Below are 7,500 nucleotides of genomic sequence, written 5' to 3'. Positions count from 1 at the left end.
GGCAATGTGTATGTGCCTTCTGGGCTACCGTAGGTATTGCGCAATAAGCAGCGTTGCTACCTGGTGGCTAGCTAGTACTAAGGGGAGTGTACAGTGTAGTGTTGTTGTGTTGCCGCTAAAATGCAGGTAAAAGAAAAAGACACAGAGCAGCCTAAAGAAATACAACCGCCTCCGCAGGCTTTGAAAGCAAACGTTTGGAGACACTTTGGATTTTACCGTGGCAACAAAGGGCTTGACATGACTCATGCAATTTGCAGACTTTGCAACGCAAAAGTTAAGTATTTTGGGAATACTTCAAATCCCCGCGCTCACTTGGACAGACACCACCCACAGTTATCAGAGGAAAAGGATCATCCACTAACACCACCGGCAGCAAAATTGGGTTTGGTTTTGAAATTGTATTGCATTATTATGGTATTATTGTGCATTGTTTTCTTTTTTTTTTTTAATAAAAATAAAAAAATAAAAAATCGTTTTTGAATCGAGAATCGTGTTGAATTGAAAAAAATCTATTTTGAATCGAATCGTGACCCCAAGAATCGATTCTGAATTGAATCGTGGGACACCCAAAGATTCACAGCCCTAGTGACAATCATTGGTACTTTAACTTTAACTTAATAACAACTTAAAACATAACATTGAGATAATAATAATACAAATATTAATGATTACGATAAAAAAACTGTAAAAACAATAAAATAATTAAAAAACAGATGACCAGTAAAAAGCCTGATTAAAAAAATGTGTCTTTAGCCCTTTTTTTTAATTTCAAAATCTCTGCAGTCCTGAGGCTCTGGCAAGCTGTTCCACAGGTGGGGGCCATAGTGGCTAAATGCCACCTCACCGTGAGTCTTTGTTCTGGTATTTGGTAAAGCTAAAAGACCAGTGCCAGAGGACCTCAGGATCCACGAGGGTTGATACGATAAAAGCAGGCCAGATAGATAAGAAGGTGCAAGGCCATTAAGACATTTAAAAACAAATAATAAAACTTTAAAATGGACCCTGAAGCGACTTCAAAACTGGTGTAATGTGCTCCCGCCCTCCGGTCCTCGTCAGCACGCGTGCAGCTAAGTTTTGTAATAATTGTAGACTTTTGATATTATTTTTAGGAAGGCCAGAAAACAAGTCATTACAATAGTCTAAACGACAGGAAATCAAAGAATGCATTAGCACCTCCGTGTTGACCTGAGAGAGAAACGAGCGAATTCTGGGCATGTTTTTAAGATAATAAAAAACATTGTTTGTAATATTTTTAATATTTGGGATAAAAGTCAGCTGAGAGTCAAAAATCCCGCCCAGATTTTTTTATAGACCGTGTTGGTTTAAAATCGTGTAATTATGGTAAAAATTTCTCTCTCTGGTCGTCAGGGTCTATAACTAAAACCTCTATTTTGTCCTGGTTGAGCTGTAGGGAACTGACAGTCAACCGTGACTTGATGCAGTTAAAAAGGGTATCTATTGGTCCTGTGTCATCAGGAGACACGGCGATCACATCTGTGTATCATCAGCGTAACTGTGGAAACTGATGCGTTGTCTCCTGATGACGTCCCCGAGAGGCGGCATATAAAGATTAAAAAGAATGGGACTTAAAATTGAGCCTTGAGGAACCCCACATCTTATCTCATGGGTTCCAGAGGAACATGCATCCAACTGCGTCCTTGTTTTCTTGCAAGTCAAACTTTATTATAAGTCATAAATCATGCCTTTCATCTGGATAGTAGAAGGACAAGGACATATTTTAAGTCGGTACACTTTGACAGTCAATTTAATACCGGAAATGGTGAGAGCGACACAAAAAGACGTTTGGTTCCACTCCCCTTTTCTTCACGAGGATTATGAGTCATTCTACATCTAAACGATAATATATGAACATCCTAGCAGTCGGCATGCTAATGACAGCAGACATTGTACAGTAAATGATGTGTTATTGTTTGTTGGCTCTCATGAAGTCTGCAGTGAGCAGGAATCAATGATGTTGGAAAAAAAGAGAACGTTGTGGTGCGTTTTTTTTAATAAAAAAACTTTTTTTTAAACTTTAATACTGTCACATGCAGTTGAAATAAGTTTCATATAAGAGCAGCGTGTGCGTGCGTGTGTGTACCTTTAAAAAGGCAGTGTCTGTCGCCAAGCAACGTGTGACATCAGCGAAAGGACCCGCCGCCCGCCCCGCAACAAAGGCTCTTCAAATAATACCGGTATGGCGGTAATATCTCAAATATATACCACTTTCTAAAGTATACCGGTTTTAACTATAACAGCGGTATACCACCTAGCTTTAGTAACACTACTAGTATAACTAAAGAAGTTGAACAAATGACTACTGACTGCATCTTAAGTAAACAAGTCACTGTACAGTAACACCTTCCCAACATAAACCACGTTACGAAAAACATTTTTATTGCCAAAACATAGCACTTAGAAAGGTGTCTTGATGAATGTCTCAGTTGTATAAATAACAAGTTTGGACCCCAGAGTTATATGTTTGCTAGCAAGGTTAAATTGACATTTCAAGGATCTGCCAATGTGTTTACTACAACAAGCAGCCCACGGTCCACATCCGGCCCGCCAAAGCTTTTCATTTGGCCCGCCGAACATCACCCAAATAGGCTTGATGAAACCATTAAACTAGGGTTGATCATGTATGCAGTACTCCCGCCAAACCACAGGGGGCAACAGCCAGGCATACGTGTCACCAGTGCTCGAGTCATTGTTTTCTGGTGGACCTTTTAAGCCACGGACACAATGATCCAGACAAGCAGCAACAATGCTAGAAATCCCAGCGTGTAAGCTTCATCCCCAAACTTGGTCAAACATTTGTAAGTAGATATAATTTGTAAATAAATATATTTTGTTTTGTATTGAAATGTCTGTCTTCATAATGTTTTTTGTATTCGTGGTTGTGTTGTTTTTTTGTCAACGCTCCTTTAAAGGCCTACTGAAACCCACTACTACCGACCACGCAGTCTGATAGTTTATATATCAATGATGAAATCTTAACATTGCAACACATGCCAATACGGCCGGGTTAACTTATAAAGTGCAATTTTAAATTTCCCGCGACACTTCCGGTTGAAAACGTCTAGATATGATGACGTTTGCGCGTGACGTCATGGAGAGAACGGAAATATTCGGACCCCATTGGATCCAATACAAAAAAGCTCTGTTTTCATCCCAAAATTCCACAGTATTCTGGACATCTCTGTTGGTGAATCTTTTGCAATTTGTTTAATGAACAATGGAGACTGCAAAGAAGAAAGCTGTAGGTGTGATCGGTGTATTAGCGGCGGACTACAGCAACACAACCAGGAGGACTTTGATATGGATAGCAGACGCGCTAGCTCCCAACCTCACTTTGACTTCCTCCGTCTCCGGGCCGCCGACCGCATCGGTGATCGGGTGAAGTCCTTTGTCGCTTCGTCGATCGCTGGAACGCAGGTGAGCACGGGTGTTGATGAGCAGATGAGGGCTGGCTGGCGTAGGTGGAGAGCTAATGTTTTTAGCATAGCTCTGTGAGGTCCCGTTGCTAAGTTAGCTTCAATGGCATTGTTAGCAACAGCATTGTTAAGCTTCGACAGGCTGTAAAGCATTAACCGTGTATTTACATGTCCATGGTTTAATAGTATTGTTGATCTTCTGTCTATCCTTCCAGTCAGGGGTTTATTTATTTTGTTTCTATCTGCATTTGAGCCTGATGCTATCACGTTAGCTCCGTAGCTAAAGTGTTTCGTCGATGTATTGTCGTGGAGATAAAAGTCACTGTGAATGTCCATTTCGCGTTCTGGACTCTCATTTTCAAGAGGATATAGTATCCGAGGTGGTTTAAAATAGAAATCCGTGATCCACAATAGAAAAAGGAGAACGTGTGGAATCCAATGAACCCTTGCACCTAAGTTACGGTCAGAGCGAAAAAACATACGTCCTGCACTGCACGCTAATCTTTCATCCTAGCTCAAATTAATGGGGTAATCGTCGCTTTCTCGGTCCGAATCTCTCTCGCTGCATTGTAAACAATAGGAAAATGTGAGCAGCCCTTCCTCCTGTGACGTCAAGCTACTTCCGGTATAGGCAAGGTTTTTTTTATCAGCGACCAAAAGTTGCGAACTTTATCGTCGTTGTTCTCTACTAAATCCTTTCAGCAAAAATATGGCAATATCGCAAAATGATCAAGTATGACACATAGAACGGATCTGCTATCCCCGTTTAAATTTTAAAAAATCATTTCAGTAGGCCTTTAATACATGTAGTTGTAAATTTGACCAATAGAGGGCGACAACGCTTATAGCGATAAGTCACATACAATGTTTGGTGTGTGAATGTTGTGCAATTTCTCTGTGTTCAGTTTAGTTCAGTTCAGTGTAAACATGTGTAGTTTATTGTGTGAATATATTAACACTAAACCTTCTATTGTATTTATGTAAAATAAACAATGAACATTATTTACGTAAAATACACAATGGATGTTATACTTTTGTTATGTTTATTTTATGTTTGTATTTTCTTAAAAACCTAAATGAAAGAAGAAGTGTAAATAAATACAATTAAGGAAGGAAAACAATTATAAAGAAGGAACGTCAATCCTCAACAAAAAACAGAGCTTCTTTTTATTCATATTGTTAACTAGCTGTGCACGCTGGAAACAAGTAGCAATGGCAGATTAATGAATTTATTAACAGTGCAGTGTGAAAGTTAATGTGTTTACTTTGCGATTAAGTAAACACAGTCTCAAAGAAATGTAACCTGCACACTTTCTGACAAAACATCCGCATTTTCATGTCCAGCCCCTGAGCCTTTGGGCTCTTGAAACTGCTGCCCTCTTCATTATGTAGTTGAATAACCGTGTTGGTCCAAGTCTATACAAAAGGAGCAATCTAGTATTTGTGGGAATTTGCTGCAAAAATGTTTGTCCATCAATTTGGAATAACCCAATCCTACACTGCAGTGGACACTTACAGTATGGTATATTTTGGCTAACAGGGCTCCGGCAAAAGAAAAAGACCAAAAACAAATGTCAACTACAAAGAACGGTGGTTCTCAAATTAAGAATAATAGTAAAAAGAGAAGTGTGGTCCTCAGCTTTCTGGAAATGTGGCCCCTAGAACAATTTAATCCAATGTAGAGTGCTACATAGATGCTGTGTTGCCTTCACGGCCCATAGGTCAACACCAGGCCCGGGTTAGAATGTCAGGTCCCTACTTTGATGTGACAAAGCACATGTTTATCTCCCCATGGGAACTCTCTGCTCTGACATTAGTGATAAGCTGCACTGAGTCACAAAAAGAAAACAAAAGCCCTAAAAGGCGCCATTGTTGTGAATGTTAAAATAAAGTTTAGCTGAATCCCTTAAGACCACAGCAATGATTTACGCCCAGGCAGGGAAGAACATAACAAACGTACATAGTCAGCGGTAAATACAAATACAACCGGAGGAAATATTCTGGGTTAACCAGCGCCACTTTTGAATTGACGCACTTTTTATGTGCTCATTTCACACTGCTACTCGTTGCAACAGGTCGCATCAAACTCCAGCAGCTTGTTCAAAACCTGACATTTCCTCCATACCAGCTTCCCGTGGCTTGGTCACGCCGTTAAATACAAGCTTTAAAGCAAGTCAAGTGACCTGAAATCTGCTTTTGTCGTCACAGCTCTCAAAACAAACCGAACATCAGTGAAAAGTGTTGCCGACTCACCAGAAGCAGTCCTGCTGACTTTTCTCTCCAGATATCTGAAGATGAATATATGTATTTAAAATATTAATACAGTTAGCAAAGTGCCCCAGTCGTAGTTTAGCAACTTATTTATCGCAGTGCTGCTTACTGAGGGAGACAATCTGAGGAGGCGGAGGAGGTCCGCCCCTCCTACGGCCCGCCCCGCCTCCTGAAACAAGCGCGCCGACCCACCTCCTGCTTGTGAAGCACTAACACAAACTGGACCAACTGGACCCAGGACACCTTCATTAGCATTCAAAACCAACCAAAGTACAATTAAAAATCAAGTTTTAGATACTGCAAACTTTACACCTCAAAATGTCACCTATATAATATAGGTAGTATACAGGATCAATACAGGCTATATTGATAGAATAGAAAGAAGATAAAAACAAGTTTTGCAGCATTAAGACAAACCGTGCACATTAGCATCAACTATGCAATTTTAATTATTTTCAGACCTATTGATAGGAAACCTAAAAGTTTGGTGGAGGTTCAACTAGTTGCCCTCGTCTGCATGTCTTTAGAGGAGCGCCATCTAGTGGAGCGTAACGTGTCCTGATTTTAGTGCGGTGCATTGATCGCAACGCAAATAAAAAAAAATCATACAAAGGGATTAAAGATAAAACATAAACAATGACAATATTATAAGTGAATTGAATTGTATTTATTATAGAACCTTTTTTTTTCAAATGGCTCAAAGTGCTCAAAGTGAAAGCCATCATGTACATTTAAGCTGCAGAGTGAGTGGCACTGGGAGCCAGCTGATGAAGTGTTTTGCCCAAGGACACAATGGCCTCACTTAACTATACGGAAGATGGATTCAAACCAGGAACCCTCAAGTTTCACCTTTGTGAAGTTGTCCCCCACCTTGTCCAAATCTCCCCCAAACTAGTCCCAATCGTTTGTGCTTCGTTTGTGCTGCACAATGTTTTGGTATAACTATTATATTAATTTATTGACAAATTATGATTCATAACCAGCCCCTCCCCCGCCCCCTAACACCTTTTCAAAATTTCCCCAAACTAGTCCCAACTGTTTATGCTAATTTGTGCTGCAAAATGTTTTGGTCTAACTATTATACATATACATTTATTGACAAATTAAGATTCATAACCAGCCCCCCGCCCCCCTCGCACCCCAACACCTTCTCAAAATTTCCCCAAACTAGTCCCAATTGTTTTGTGCTTCGTTTGTGCTTATTTGTGCTGCAAAAATGTTTGGTTCAATTGTTTGAAAGTTATTAATGAATAGGATTCATAATCAGCTCCGTAAAACGTAAATAACTTCAAAACTATAATAGTTGGACTCGAATATTTTGCCGCACAGACGAGCACAAATGAATTAATGGGACACATTTGGGAAGATTTGGACATAGTTGAGGTGTAATTATGATTAATACTAAGTTAAATACACAGTATTACAATAAAACTTTAACAATTTAAAATCCTTAAAAGCACAAACGATCGGGACATGTTTGGGGAGATTTGGACCTGGTGGGGGGGCCAACTTCACACAGGTTCAAGTTTCTGGCCGGTCGCTCTACCAGCTGAGCTACATCGCCTAAGCTGTCTTTTATTATTGATATTATCATTATTATTTATAAATGTCTATCATTATGATTATGATTATGATGATGATGATGATTATTATTATTATTAGTAGTAGTAGTAGTGTATAGCGGTAGATATACAACATATACAGTATTTTCTATACCGCTTATCCTCATTCGGGTCACAGGTAAGCTGGAGCCTATTCCAAGAGGCTGGGTGCACCCTAGACTGGTCACAAGCCA

General features: G+C 39.8%; 1 protein-coding gene across 1 annotated transcript in view; it reads right to left on the bottom strand.

Annotated features, from left to right (window-relative positions):
- The window catches only part of cgnl1 (cingulin-like 1), a 90,371-nt gene extending 84,527 nt beyond the window's left edge, over positions 1-5,844 (bottom strand). The window contains exon 1 of the mRNA XM_062027639.1: positions 5,688-5,844. The gene's annotated coding sequence lies outside the window, so the exon portion shown is untranslated. The remainder of the gene's footprint in view (positions 1-5,687) is intronic.
- Between the last annotated feature and the right edge of the window lie 1,656 nt (positions 5,845-7,500).

Source organism: Entelurus aequoreus, linkage group LG02 (genome assembly GCF_033978785.1).
Source record: "Entelurus aequoreus isolate RoL-2023_Sb linkage group LG02, RoL_Eaeq_v1.1, whole genome shotgun sequence".
NCBI lineage: Eukaryota > Metazoa > Chordata > Actinopteri > Syngnathiformes > Syngnathidae > Entelurus > Entelurus aequoreus.
Note: the sequence above shows the minus strand (reverse complement) of the source record. Positions and strands in the feature narration are given on the sequence as shown.